Below are 15,804 nucleotides of genomic sequence, written 5' to 3'. Positions count from 1 at the left end.
GTCTCCAGCCTGCAGGCCTGCCCAGCACATTCAGACTTCCCAGCCCTCACGATCACATGAGCTAATTCCTTAAAATCAGCCTCTGTACATATTTATATATACATCCTAATTGTTCTGTTTCTCTGGAGAATCCTGACTAATATAGCCAATTTTCACTATCATTCTTTAGTTGGCTTTACCTTAAAGGAGGTAGAAACACTTTTCTCTCTGATAATATCATTAACAGCACATATGAGCACATAAATCCCCAGGTTCTGTGTGCTTTAGAAAAAGAAAGGGACGAGCCCAGTGCTTGGGGGAGACTGTATCTGAGAGGTAGACTCAGAATAGCCTTTTCAGTGCTATTACCTTCAGCTGCCATTATTGCAGACAAAAACTGTTTTCTCCTGATGAGCAAGTCTTTAAAAAAAAAAAATGTCAACAGGCTAACATTGCTTTACTCTATAGTTGCATACTTGAGATGTAAACCAATGTTTATTATAAATGTACAAGTGAAAAATTCTGTAAATTAGGCCGGGCGCGGTGGCTCACGCCTGTAATCCTAGCTCTCTGGGAAGCCGAGGCGGGCGGATTGCTCGAGGTCAGGAGTTCGAAACCAGCCTGAGCAAGAGCGAGACCCCGTCTCTACTATAAAAACAGAAAGAAATTAATTGGCCAACTAATATATATAGAAAAAATTAGCCGGGCATGGTGGTGCATGCCTGTAGTCCCAGCTACTCGGGAGGCTGAGGCAGCAGAATCGCTTGAGCCCAGGAGTTTGAGGTTGCTGTGAGCTAGGCTGACGCCAGGGCACTCACTCTAGCCTGGGTAACAAAGTGAGACTCTGTCTCAAACAAAAAAAAAAATTCTGTAAATTAAATCTTTTTTGAAAACAGATAGTCCACTTATAATAATACCTTGGTCAAGGCCCTGGGGTTTTGAGGGGATCAGAGTGGGAAGTGTAATGGTCCTCACGTGAGGTATGTATGTTTTCTGCTTCTCAGTATTAGAGTTTTTGGAAATGTTTTATTTTTGGCTTATTCCATCTGTCATTAGAGAACTTTCGTCTTTTTCTTGAGGCTCCTTTCAAAGTGTGGTTAGTGCAGTTGGTAGTCTTGTTGGAATGATGTTGGTAAACCACCCTGTTTTTTAAAGTACATAATCGACCTGACCTGTTGTTAGTATTCATACACACACCTGATGACATTTTTTAAGCTGGTTCCTATAACCAGATTTTCATGCCCTAGGAATGTTCATTGCATAAGTAGGTCAATGGCCTTAGCCATGGTGCCCTATTTAAAGATTTTAATTTCTGTCAGCTTTTCCCACCCCAGAACTAATGGTGATCAGTGGCTGCAACAAATATAAACCCTGTAAGTGTCTGGAAGACCATTTAGTCTGAAGACTTCCAGCAGGTGAGTTCAACTCATCTCCAGTGCTCTAAGTTACCTTTTGCTGTAATAAGGTGCTACTTACCTTTGTATTTTCTGTCATAAATTCTTTCATTTATTATGTCCATATTCCCAAGTGCTAGCTTTATTGAAAGAGCTTCAAGGTAGTCAGTGATTTGAAGGACCCTGAAAATTTTCTTCCATTCTGCACCTGCCCATTTCTTCCTCTTCATTCCACCATGTCCATATGGAGTTACTCACTGCTCCTTATACTAGCACCTGTGCCTACCCATCCCTTCGCCTTCAGGTATCCTGTTCTCCACCCCTGGAAAGCTACGTTCTCCTGCCCAGGCATTTCACATGCCAAATTCTTACCCATCCTCAAGCGGTAACTCATTTGCCCTCTGAACATTTATATAACTGCTTACTAGATCATCTCAGGATAATACACATTCTACGCACTTGAGCACAAACTGCTATCCACACAGTTCCAAGCACAGGACAGATAACCAACACGTATTTGTTGGATGAAGAGCAAATACAGCTTTTACCTGAAAGTCTCAGCCATCTTAATGTTTAGGATGCACTTTTAAAAAAGAACTACTCTTTCAAAACTTGACACTAGAAAAGAAGAAATAAAGTAATTTTGACACTGGGGTTATCTCTATTCTATAGAAAAATTTATACACTAAAGATTGTGAAGATACTTAAAATATAATTTTCTGGACTTCCCTATCAAAGTAAGCAAAATAGTGCACTATTTCTTCAGAAGTAAATCACTCTAAATGCTTTCACTCCAATCGACCAAAACTATAGAACCTTTGAGGACCAATTCTTGTAATTTTGTACTTCAAAGGCTCTGACCATGGAGTTTTTAGCACTGAGTTATGAAGAGAGAGGGAAAAAATACCTAAGTCCCAGAGACCTACAATTTGAAAGAAAATGAGAACTGATATCAAACTGACCTAAAACACTGAATGATGGAAGTTAGTGGAGCCATATCAAACCAAGTTGTCATACAGGTGTTCAAGCAAAAGATGAATCCTGACATAGAGGATTTAGAAAGTAAATTACACTCTTTATTTTAAAAAAATTACAAATAACCCAGAGAAGCAAGAGTTGAATCAATATGGACATCTCCTGAAAGAAAATAAACAAGAAAGTGATGCACAGTGATAACTAATAACTCTTGGTTAAATCTAAATTATTGGTAATTTGCTAGTGAATTAAGTATTTTTGAAAGAGACTGATCCTAATGTAGTGCAAATGTTCTCAAATGGGTCAAATGGGTATGTGATAATCTTAAAAGTGGCTAGGGTTTACATATGAAGTTCCAATCTCTCTCTCTCTCAAAAATAAGAGTAAAAGATTTCTGTTAACCCTTTGGAGGCAAACATGAAGCCACATAACAACGTGCTATGGAGTTCAAGTTGGAAAATCCTGTTCAGCAGGGGAGCAATTTAGAGCAAAAATAATATAATATTTTCTAATACTATACAGTCATTTCATGTTGTTTCATTACATTTACTAAGCTCTCCAAGAAAATAATAATGGTGATAGGCATTGGTGTCTCATTCCTGATGTTAACTGAAATGACTTAAGTTTTTTGATAGTTAAGGTATTTGGGCCAGGCGTGGTGGCTCACGCCTGTAATCCTAGCACTCTGGGAGGCCCAGGCAGGCGGATTGCTCGAGGTCAGGAGTTCGAAACCAGCCTGAGCAAGAGTGAGACCCCCATCTCTACTATAAATAGAAAGAAATTAATTGGCCAACTAGTATATATAGAAAAAATTAGCCAGGCATGGTGGCCCATGCCTGTAGTCCCAGCTACTGGGGAGGCTGAGGCAGGAGGATTGCTTGAGCCCAGGAGTTTGAGGTTGCTGTGAGCTAGGCTGACACCACGGCACTCACTCTAGCCTGGGCAACAGAATGAGACTCTGTCTCAAAAAAAAAAAAGGTATTTGCTGATAGTTTTGGGGAAATCCAGGCATTTCCCCCGCAAACTGATCTTTTCCTGATGAACCTTTTATTCTCTAAACGCTGCGCAGGAAAACAGCGGGCCTCGCTGGCGAACAGTGCGGGGACAGGCAGGGGCAGACGCGGGCCGGGCTGCCCTGGGGTGGCGGCGCCTGGACGCTCCTCGTCGTCGCTGGGGGCGCTGGGCCCGAGCGCCCGGACCAGGGACCCGCAGGGCCACCGTGCCGCGGGCGCCAGGAGGCGGCGCAGGGCGGTCCCCCGTCCCCCGCTTCGGCCTGGGGGCGCGCAGCTCCGGCGCGTGGCCGCCAGACACCTGTCCCCGCCAGCTTTCTCCGCCCGCCGCGGCGCCGCCCCTGGCGCGGGCCGCACCTGGCCGCGGGCCGCACCTGGCCGCACCTGGCCGCGGGCCGCACCTGGCCGCGGGCCGCACCTGGCCGCACCTGGCCGCGGGCCGCACCTGGCCGCACCTGGCCGCGGGCCGCACCTGGCCGCGGGCCGCACCTGGCCGCACCTGGCCGCGGGCCGCACCTGGCCGCACCTGGCCGCACCTGGCCGCACCTGGCCGCGGGCCGCACCTGGCCGCACCTGGCCGCGGGCCGCACCTGGCCGCGGGCCGCGCACCGAGGACGCGGACAGGGCGGCGCCTGCGGCTCCGGGACGCGGTGGCCGAGGTCTGCAGGGCGGGGTGAGGGTCCCCGCCGAACCCGGGCAGCGTCGCCCCGGCGGCCACATCACCCTTCCCGGTACAGACCCCCTCCCAGCACTGCAGGTGGTCGCCTTGGTCACATGCAGGAATTAGCAAGTTTGGCTGCGGACTTGCAGCGCCTGTTGCTGCGTCCGCATGGAAGTTTTCTCCTCTACTGTATTCATGTTTTCACCTTATATCGAGGCACCTTTGCATTCCTGGAATAATCCCTGCCTGTCATTGACGCGTTACTGGGTTCTATACGCTAATATTTTGTTTAAACTTTTGACTTCATATTATCATATGAGATTGGTGCATTGTTCCTTTTTACTGAGTTAGTTCTTGCAACCAAGTTATTCCGGCTTCAGAAAGACTACGGGGAGGAGAATGGGGCTCACCTTTTTGCCCATTCTAGACCAACTTAACTGTCAAGGAATTCAGCCTCCTCTCTGAAGAGTGGCTGGTGTTTGAGGCGCCCTTCCCCCCAGCAGTTCCCGCTCACCTTCCTCTTTCCTCAGGCACTTGCTCATTTCACACGCTCCAGTGATCTGGGGTCAATCTGGGGACTTGGAATTGCCAGGAAACCCCCCACTCACTGCAGATCCTCATGTTTGCTGCTGTAGGATTTCCATGTTGTAGTTCTCTTATCTCTGCTGAGGCCCCTTATGTCTGCCACCCTCCTAGTCTGGCCCGGCCAGGTCCCCACCGTCAGCCTTTCTCTGCTTCCTTTAATTTTTTGTGTGATAGCTTACTATTGTTTTTTAATTTTTCACCTAATGTAACCGTCTTTGTCTTTCAATGGGTTAATTCAGTTCATTCATGGACTATTTGATTTTATTCCTCTGTTTTACTCTTGATTACTTTAAGGGTGATTTCTCTTTTTCTTTTGCCTTACTTTTGTGAGCTTCATAGATTGTTAACCATTCCACTTCTTCACCTTGTTAATTTTGATGTTCCTTTGTATGTTTTCATCCCATTAATCACAATGTCCTTTCTCCCTTGCTTTTTTAATCGATCACACATGACCCTTCTTTTATTTGTAGACAAAAATACCAACTTTTGCAAGGAAAAATATCCAATTCTAAACAAACTTTGGAAAACACCTTTCACAATTTCATGGCCACTTGCTTTCCAGGCTTCTTGGCTGCTGACATAAACAAGATACCTTTAAGATGGCAAAACTGTGTCAAGAGTTTAGGTACCGCTCCTTGTTTTATATATAATAAATTATACTTGATTCTAAATCGGACATTTCATATTTAATGACCAAATATATCCTCCCCCCCCCACCCCCCACTGAGACACTCCCTACAACACACTAAGCCTTCCCTACTCACTTCCTCTACCCTATTCTTCACAAAAGGATCCTTTTACCTCCCCACTGGCACCCACCCCCACCACACACCCCAGAGAACTCCAGGACTTTGCAAGCATAGTTCTAGACTCTTCATGTGGTTCTTTATTATAACTTCTTTCTCTACTGGAATTTCTTATCTGTTCATTCAGTGACCCTATTTACTTTTGTTTCTTTCAGCATAGTTTTCAAATCCTTCTCTGCTAATTCTAGACATGTCCCTTCCCAGGGTCAGCCTCTGTGGATCACCTTTTCTCTTGTCTGTGGCTCACACGTTCTTATTTCTTTGTATTTCCAGTAATTTTGTGATTGCGTTATGTTTCTCTAAAGAGTATTGGGTTTTTTTACTTGTTTGTTTTATTCTCATCTCCCCTGTGGTGGGCTGCAATTGATACAGAAGTTCTCTTAGCCTGTTTGTCTGCTTGGAGTCTGCCCAAAACACAGGTATTTCAGAGGTCAGCCAGAAATTTGGGCAAAGTTTGTACACAGAATTTGGCTCCCCTTCTATGGCTGTCTCCTTCCTGGGATTTCCACCCCCACCCCTCCAGCTGCTTTTTTTCCTTCCCAACCCTGCCCTCTGGTTTGTCAAGGCAGTAAGACTGCAGGGTTTTATCTGAGTTTTAGTTGCCCCTAGGAGTGTAATAAATTTGGAAAGTGCATTTTACTTGCCTTGGTTTATAATACCTGCATCTGAAAAAGCTATGTAATCTGTTAATTCTTAGATAAAGTTCCTCAATTTTTATGGGCATGTTTCATTGGTTTACTGTTTATGGCCTTTTCCTACAATATCAATGAAGGATTATTCTTTTTTTCCCATGTGTATCTGCCTAGGAATCTAGCAAAGAATCTGTGTGATGTGTAGGTGATTAACTTTATAACAAACTTTCACACTGTCTTCCAAAATGACCGTATCATTTTTTTATTCCCATGAATAATGGGCAAGAATTTCTATTGCCTCACATCCTCAAGATATGTTGATATTATAGGATTTGGGGGTTTTATCTGATATCTCATTGTTGCTTTAATTTACATTTCCCAATGATGTTGAGCCTTTTCATACATTTATTTGCCAACTCCATCACATTTTTAGTAAAATGTCTATTTAGCTCCTTTATCCATTTTTGTAATTGGATTTTTTTTCTCTTTTTTTTTTTTTTTTTTTTTTGAGACAGAGTCTCGCTTGTTGTCCAGGCTAGAGTGAGTGCCGTGGCGTCAGCCTAGCTCACAGCAACCTCAAACTCCTGGGCTCAAGCAATCCTGCTGCCTCAGCCTCCCGACTAGCTGGGACTACAGGCATGCGCCACCATGCCCGGCTAGTTTTATATATATATATATTAGTTGGCCAATTAATTTCTTTCTATTTATAGTAGAGACGGGGTCTCGCTCTTGCTCAGGCTGGTTTCGAACTCCTGACCTCAAGCAATCCGCCCGCCTCAGCCTCCCAGAGTGCTAGGATTACAGGCGTGAGCCACCGCGCCCCGCTTGTAATTGGATTTTTAATTTTTATTAGATTGATTTTTTTTTTTAATTGGTGAGTTTTAAGGGTGTTACTGAAACAACCTGAGTATGTTCACCTATGGGCAGTGGAAAGCCAAACACTGAGGCACTGGCTGTTTTGAAGAGAGAAAAGTTTATTGCAAGGCCGTCAAACAGGATATAGGAAGGTGTCTGGCTCAACTCTGTCTATCCCTGCTGGGAGCTGGGGTAGCTTTTATAGGCAGACGGTAATGAGCCATGATCTGATTGGATCTTGCAGTGAGGTAATGCCAGGAAGCATGATCTGACTGGATCCTGCCATAAAGCAAAACTGGGGCTCTATCTGATTGGATCATGCCATGTGGTGGTACTGTTCCTTGGTCTGCGCACTTAGTGTTCTGGATATGAATCCTTTATCAGATATATGAATTGCAAATATTTTCCCCAATCTGTAGCTTGTCTTTTAATTGTTTTAACAGTGTAACAAAGAGCAAAAGTTTTTAATTTTTATAAAATCCAATGTATATATTATTTCTTTCATGGATTATGCTTTTGAGATTGCGTCTAAAAATTTATCACCAAATTTAAGGTCATGAAGATTTTCTCCTAAATGTTTTTCTAGAAGTTATGTAGTGTTATATTGTACATGTAAGTGTATGATCCATTTTGATTTAATTTTTCTATCAGATGTGAGGTATGTGTTAGGTTTTGTTTGTTTTGCACATGGATGTCAATTGTTTCGGCACCACTTGTTTATTTCTGGCTTCTCTATTCTGTTCCATCAGTCTATGTATTTATCATTTCACTATATATCATAATTACTATAATAGTCTTGAAATCAGGAAAGTACACTTGTCTCCCAAGTATATTTTTCTTTTTCAGAATCACCTTGGCTATTCCTTTGTTTTTGCATACATTGTATAAAATCTATATATTTTAGAAATTGCTTGTTATTATCTACTCAAAAGTTTGCTTGGGGCCGGGAGTGGTGGCTCACGCCTGTAATTCTAGCACTCTGGGAGGCTGAGGTGGGAGGATGGCTTGAGGTCAGGAGTTAGAGACCAGCGTGTGCAGGAGTGAGACCCCATCTCTACTAAAAATAGAAAAAATTAGCCAGGTCTGGTGGTGTGTGCCTGTGGTGTGTGTATAGGTTTGGGGAGATGTCTACATAGATAATCATATTGTTTATGTAGCAAGACAGTTTTATTTCTTGCTTTCCAGTGTATATACCTTTTATTTCTCTTTCTTGCCTTATTGAAGTAGCTAAAACTTCCAGTATGATGTTAAATAAAGGTGTTTAAAAGCATCCTTGTCTTGTTTTAGATCTTAGGAGGAAAGCATTCAGCCTCTCACCATTAAGTATGATGTCAGTGGGAAGTTTTTCATAAACATCCTTTATTAGATTAAGGAAATTCCCTTTAGTTCTTAGTTTATATGAGTTTTTTTAAAAAAATCATGAGTAGATGTTGAACTTTGTTGATTTTTTTTCTGCATTCAGTGATATGACTGTGTGTTTTTTTCTAGTCTGTTAATATGGTAAGTTGCATTGATTGAATGTTGAACCAGCCCTACACTCCTGGGATGAACCCTACTTAATTGTGCAGGGTTGTTTTTTTTTTTTAATACATACCGCTAATTTGATTTGTAATATTTTGTTAAGGATTTCTGTGTCTGTGTTCATGAGAGATGTTGGTCTGAAGTTTTCTTGTGAATATGTGAGAAAAAGTATGTGTATATATATCTCCATCAGTTCACAGTTATGCATCTAAAGATTTCAATCCAATAACTCAGAGTTTGGTCTAACCTTCCTCATTTTCATATATTAACCTCCTTCTCTAAGAGTGAGAAATCTGGTTCTCATTATCCACAATATATTTACTTACTTACTCAATTATATAATACACACAAAAGTACTTCGTAATTGCTAACCCATGCCTACAGACTAGATCACAATATTTGTTTCCAGTTTTTTTGGTCTTTAGCCTGAGGGCATATGGTGAAAATACTCCGGTCAGAGTTATTCCCCATCCTCTTTCCTTGTGGTCATGTTATCCTTTTAAAATATAGCTAAGTTCATATGTTTTTGTGTTCTTTTTTTTTTTTTTTTTTTTGTATTCCCTGCCCTTGTTGGTGTTTTCTTTAAGTATGTGACACATTCACATGGCTCTAAAATTCAGAATATGTAAAAAAGTAGGCCGGGCGCGGTGGCTCATGCCTGTAATCCTAACACTCTGGGAGGCCGAGACGGGGGGATTGCTCGAAGTCAGGAGTTCGAAACCAGCCTGAGCAAGAGCAAGACCTTGTCTCTACTATAAATAGAAAGAAATTAATTGGCCAACTAATATATATAGAAAAAATCAGCCGGGCATGGTGGCATATGCCTGTAGTCCCAGCTACTTGGGAGATTGAGGCAGGAGGATTGCTTGAGCCCAAGAGTTTGAGGTTGCTGTGAGCGAGGCTGACGCCACGGCACTCACTCTAGGCTGGACATCAAAGCGAGACTCTGTCTCAAAAAAAAAAAAAGAAGTATATCAAAGACATGTCCACTCATCTTCACTTCTATCCTATTCTCGTCCCTCTTGCTTTCCACCTAGTTTTTACCCATTAGCTTTGGTAAGCAGTCTCATTACTTTCTGGTCTGTTCTTCCTAGATTTCTTTTTTTTACAAAAAAGCAAACTCATTTACATTTTCTTATCCCTACCTTTACGCAAAAGGTGTATTAAAGACATATACTGTTCTATGTTTTGCTTTTTCACTTAACAATATATCCTAAATATCACTCTATGTCAGTTCATAGAACTCTTGCTTATTATATATTTTACTAAATTGTATTACTTTCTGTGGGTGTAGAATACCTTATTTAACTACTCTCCTATGTATGGGCACTTAGATTGTTTCCCATGTTTGTCAGTTACAAATAATGTGGCAATTAATAACTTTGTGCAAATGCATTTTCATATTGTTAGAGGTGTATCTTCAGGGTAAATGCTAGAAGCTGGATTTCCGGGTCAAAAGTTAAGTGCGTATATAGTTTTATTGATATTACAAATTTCACTCCAAAATGGTTGTATGAATGTGTATTCTCGTTTATGTTTCTTTTAAGAAGATACTTTTCTTTTTATACTTTCTCCAACATCTGTAGTTGTTTTCATAGAAAGATGGGTCTGAATAAACTATTTTACCACTATAGGGAACAGTCCCTTGTGCGTCACTCTTAAATATGAAGTAACAGACAAAGACCACCAGATTGCAGGCAACCTTCCATGAAGGAGATAGAGACCAAAATGGCAAAAAAGAAAAAAGGAAACTCAGATGAAACAAAGGTAATGAGGAATAGAAAATAAGATTTGAAATCTTCTAATTAATATTCTTGGAGGTATAAGAAAGAGTATTTTATCTACAAAGAAAGAAAAACTTTATTAGAAAACAAGCAATGTATGTGTATATGTGACATAGAGAATATGTAATTTTATACACACACATGCAGGCATGCATGCTTGCATGTATTTTCTAACTCTGCCTTCTGGGCTTAGAAGCTGTGATAACTAGTAGCAGTGAGCACACTACATGCCCACATCTTGGTTTCTACATATCTCTCTCCACTAAAAGGTTCAGGGCTACTTCTGGGGCTGAGGTAAGTAAAGGCTCACTCAAGGTCAAGAGTTGGAAACCAGCCTGAGCAAGAGTGAGACCCCATCTCTACTAAAAATAGAAAGAAATTAATTGGCCAACTAAATATATATAGAAAAAATTAGCTGGGCATGGTGGTGCATGCCTGTAGTCCCAGCTACCCAGGGGGCTAGGGCAGGAGGATCGCCTGAGCCCACGAGTTTGAGGTTGCTGTGAGCTAGGCTGACACCACAGCACTCTAGCCCGGGCAAGAGACTGAGACTCTGTTTCAAAAAAAAAAAAAAAATGAAATGAATAAATAAATGTAAATAAGTGAAGAAGTAGGATTGCAACTAATAACGGTAGAAGGAATAATGAAATTAGAAAACCAGGAGTTGACAACTATCATAGTGATAATTACTTCATGCAAGAATCACATGCTAGGCCGGGCGCTGTGGCTCACGCCTGTAATCCTAGCTCTTGGGAGGCCGAGGCGGGCGGATTGCTCAAGGTCAGGAGTTCAAAACCAGCCTGAGCAAGAGCGAGACCCCGTCTCTACTATAAAATAGAAAGAAATTAATTGGCCAACTGATATATATATATAAAATTAGCCGGGCATGGTGGCGCATGCCTGTAATCCCAGCTACTCGGGAGGCTGAGGCAGAAGGATCACTCAAGCCCAGGAGTTTGAGGTTGCTGTGAGCTAGGCTGATGCCACGGCACTCACTCTAGCCTGGACAACAAAGTGAGACTCTGTCTCAAAAAAAAAAAAAAAAAAAAAAGAATCACATGCTAGTGAGGAAAACTATGATGAGAAGCAGGATATTTATATAAGATTAAAATATCTCCCCGACAAAACCTAGAAGGATAATAGGTAGGAAGCCTACTAAATTCTTACTTGATCTGTATAAGCAGAATAGTTCTAGGTCAAGTCAATAAAAGTCTAAACTGAGTTGTAAAAGCAGAGAGTCATCACCCTACAATCAGTTCCCAGACTGGAGCCAGTTTGCAGATCCAGGAACCCTTCAGTGTAGGCGGGATCTCCTTGCGAGGACCCCAGGACACTACCCAAAATTTATATTAATATTATTAATCTTTCTCACAGCCTTCCCCAAAGGGACCTGGCCTTTTATCGGGGTAATTGTGTGCTGGGGAAAGGAAATAACCAGACCTTTCGGAGACCACTAGACAATATGTCTGAGTTGACACTGATTCCAGGTGACCCTGTGTGTCACTGTGGTCCACCAGGCAGAGCAGGGGCTTATGGAGGTCAGGTGATTGGTGGAGTTTTAGCCCAGGTCCAACTCACAGTAGGCCCGGCATGTCCCTGAACCCATTGGTAGTTATTTTTCTAGTTCTGCAATGCATAATCGGAATAGAAATATTCAGCCGATGGCAGAATCCTCACACTGGTTCCCTCTGGAGTGAGGGCTGTTGTCGTGGGAAAGGCCAAGAGGAAGCCAGTAGAGCTTCCTCTACCTAGGAAAACAGTACATCAAAAGCAGTACCACATCCCTGCAGGGACTGCAGAGATAGTGCCACCATCAAGGTGAGAACTGCAGGGTGAGAGACAGCTGCCCAGCCACTTGGGACCCCCATGCCTCTGAATCAGCAGGCAAAAAGGGAGATACTGTGCTGGCAGGGGTCCTTGATCTCGACTGTCTAGGGGAGATTGGATGGCTACTCCACAATGGAGCTAAGGGAGAGAACATCTGGAATACAGGAGATCTCTTAGGGCTTATCTTAGTGTTACCATGCCCCATGACTAAGATCAATGGAAAACTACAACCACCAACTCAGGCTGGGTTCCTGATGGCCCAGACCCTTCAGGAATGAAGGTTGGGTCACCCCACCAGTTGAAGAACCAAACCAGCTGAGGTGCTTGCTGATGGCAAAAGGAATACCCAATGGGTAGTAGAAGCATGCAGTTATAAATACCAGCTACAACTGTGTGATCAGTTGCAGAAATGAGGATCATAATGATCATGAGTAGTCCTCTTTATCTGTGAATATGTTTATGTATGTGCATTAACATATATATGTAAACACACATGTATATGCAAATACCTTTGCTTTATTCCCTTTTTTATTCCCTTATCATGTAACATAAGATGAATTAACTTTATATCATAGTATTTATAGTATTGTTAAGTATTTCAATCATAGTAGTTAAATTATAGGATATCAGAAGACGAGTGAACATCCCTCTAGGATCTTCCCTCACCTTCTGAGGAAAGGATTAGTGTGTTTCTGGTTGTATGCAAGATAATTGTATCCTGTTAGGCAGAATTATGACCTCATTATTGCCTTTATTTGGAGATTAGGTATGTTTTAAGGAGATGCATCTGGTGCCAGGCTGACAAGGGCTAAGCTTGTGATGGTTAATTGTATGTGTCAACTTGATTGGGCCATGGATCCCCCAATATTTGGCTAAACATTATTTCTGGATATGTCTGCAAGGATGTTTCTGGATAAGATTAACATTTAAATGATAGACTGAGGGAAACAGATTGCCTTCCCCAATGTGGGTGAAATTCATGCAATCCATTGGATGGATAGAATAGACTAAAAGGCTAAATAAGAAAGAATTCTTTCTCCCTGCCTGACTTTGAGCTGAGACATCAGTCTTCTTCTGCCTCTGGACTCAGACTCAGATTCAGTGGAAACTTACACCGTGAACTCTCCTGGGCCTCCAGTTTGCCAACTGCAGATCTTGGGTTTCTCAGCATCATAATCACGTGAGTCAATTCCTTTTAGTAAGAGTGTGTGTGTGTGTGTGTTCCTATTGGTTCTGTTTCTCTGGAGAACCCAGACTAATATGTATACTAAACATAAACATAAAATTTGAATATCAGTGTGAATGCAAATGTATTATAATAGGTTACATTCTCCTATAAAAAGATACACACTGTCATAATGGATTTTTTAAACTTATACATGTTATTTACAAGAACCACACTTAAAATCAAGAGATAAAGTAAGAGTAAAAATAATCTTCATTTTTTTTAATATCCAGAAGGTTGTTAAGAAACTAAGAAGGGGCCAGGCACGGTGGCTCATTCCTGTAATCCTAGCACTCTGGAAGGCCGAGGCGGACAGATTGTTTGAGCTCAGGAGTTCAAGACCAGCCTGAGCAAGAGCAAGACCCTGTCTCTAATTTTAAAAAAAAGGAAAAAGAAAAGAAAAAAGAAACCAAGAAGGAATTAGATTGTGGACATAGAGAGAAGTGGCTAGTGACAAGGTAGAAACATGGCAAAGGAAGCAAGGACAAGCTTTCTGAGCCTGTAATTTTATCTTTTTTTTTTTTTTTTTTTGAGACAGAGTTTCACTTTGTTGTCCAGGCTAGAGTGAGTGCTGTGGCGTCAGCCTAGCTCACAGCAACCTCAAACTCCTGGGCTCAAGCGATCCTCCTGCCTCAGCCTCCCAAGTAGCTGGGACTACAGGCATGCGCCACCATGCCCGGCTAATTTTTTCTATACATATTAGTTGGCCAATTAATTTCTTTCTATTTATAGTAGAGACAGGGTCTCACTCTTGCTCAGGCTGGTTTGGAACTCCTGACCTCGAGCAATCTGCCCACCTTGGCCTCCCAGAGAGCTAGGATTACAGGCGTGAGCCACCACACCCGGCTGTAATTTTATCTTTTCTCAGCTGCATGGGGACCTTGTGGAAGTTGTGCTACAGATGTTTTGTCATGTGACTGCTTGCAACTATTACTTTGTTGTGATTTAAGAATAATTTTTTTGGTCGGGCATGGTGGCTCATGCCTGTAATCCTAGCACTCTGGGAGGCCGAGGCGGGAGGATCGCTTGAGCTCAGCAGTTCGAAACCAGCCTGAGCAAGAGTGAGACCCCCATCTCTACTAAAAATAGAAAGAAATTAGCTGAACAACTAAAAATATATATAGAAAAAATTAGCCGGGCATGGTGGCGCCTGCCTATAGTCCCAGCTACGTGAGAGGCTGAGGCAGAAGGATTGCTTGAGCCCAGGAGTTCGAGGTTGCTGTGAGCTAGGCTGACACCACGGCACTGTAGACTGAACAACAGAGTAAGACTCTGTCTCAAAAAAAAAAAAAAACCCCAGTCCCACCCACATGGAGATTACATTTTACTAGAGGGAGACAGACATACTATGACAATAGATACCATAGACAAAGGCTAAGCAGGGTGTGGGAGATAATCAATAGTCTATTGATAGTGACTTTCTCAATAGCACTTCTTAGCATGTGATTTTTGTCATCTGTATATCCTCATAGGTGGAATGTCTCTTTACGTCTCTTGCCTTTTTAAAAAATTTTTGTTTATTTGGTTTCTTTTTTTAGAGAAAGAGTCTCTCGCTGTTGCTCAGGCTATAGTGCAATGGCTATTCACAGGTGTGATCATAGCACACTGCATCCTTGAACTCCTGGCCTTAAGCAGTCCTCCCACCTCAGCCTCCCGAGTAGCTAGAACTATGAGCATATGCCACTACACCTGGCTAATATTTTATTATTATTTTTTGTAGAGACAGAGTCTTGCTATGTTGCCTAGTCTGGTTTTGAACTCCTGGCCTCAAGTAATTCTCTTATCTTGGCCTCCCAAAGTGCTGGGATTACAGGTATGAGCCACCATGCCCAACCCCATATAAATTTTAGAACACTCTTAATATATCTACAAAAAAAGTCTTGCTGGGAATTTGATAGGAATTGTGTTACACCTGAATACCAATTCAGAGAGAATTGACATCTTTACTATGTTGAGTCTTCCAATCCATAAACATGGTATATCTCTTTATTATTTTAGGTCTTCTTTGATTTCATTCATCAGTGTCTTAGAGTTTTTAATACATAAGTCCTGTATATGTATTTTTGCTTTTTTTTTTTTTGAGACAGAGTCTTGCTCTGTCTCCCTGGGTAGAGTATAATGCTGTGATCATAGCTCACTGCAACCTCAAACTCCTGTTCTCAAATAATCCTACTGCCTCAGCCTCCTGAGTAGTTGGGACCATGGGTGTGCACCACCACACCCAGCTAATTTTTTCTATTTTTGGTAGAGATGAGGGTCTCACTTTTATTCAGGCTGGACTCAAACTCCTGACCTTAAGCAATCTTCCTACCTCAGCCTCCCAGAGTGCTAGGATTATAGGCATGAGCCACCATACTGGGCCATGTATATGTTTTTTTTAGATTTACACTTCAGTATTATTTTGGAGTGATTATAAGTGGGAATGCATTTTTAATTTTGGTGTGCACATACATGTTCATTGCTAGTATATAGAGGTACAATTGATTTTTATATATTTATGTTGTTTGTGTAAACTTACTGAACTCATATATTAGTTCTAGGGTTTATTTA

The sequence above is a fragment of the Microcebus murinus genome, chromosome 7 (genome assembly GCF_040939455.1).
Source record: "Microcebus murinus isolate Inina chromosome 7, M.murinus_Inina_mat1.0, whole genome shotgun sequence".
Lineage (NCBI taxonomy): Eukaryota > Metazoa > Chordata > Mammalia > Primates > Cheirogaleidae > Microcebus > Microcebus murinus.
Note: the sequence above shows the minus strand (reverse complement) of the source record.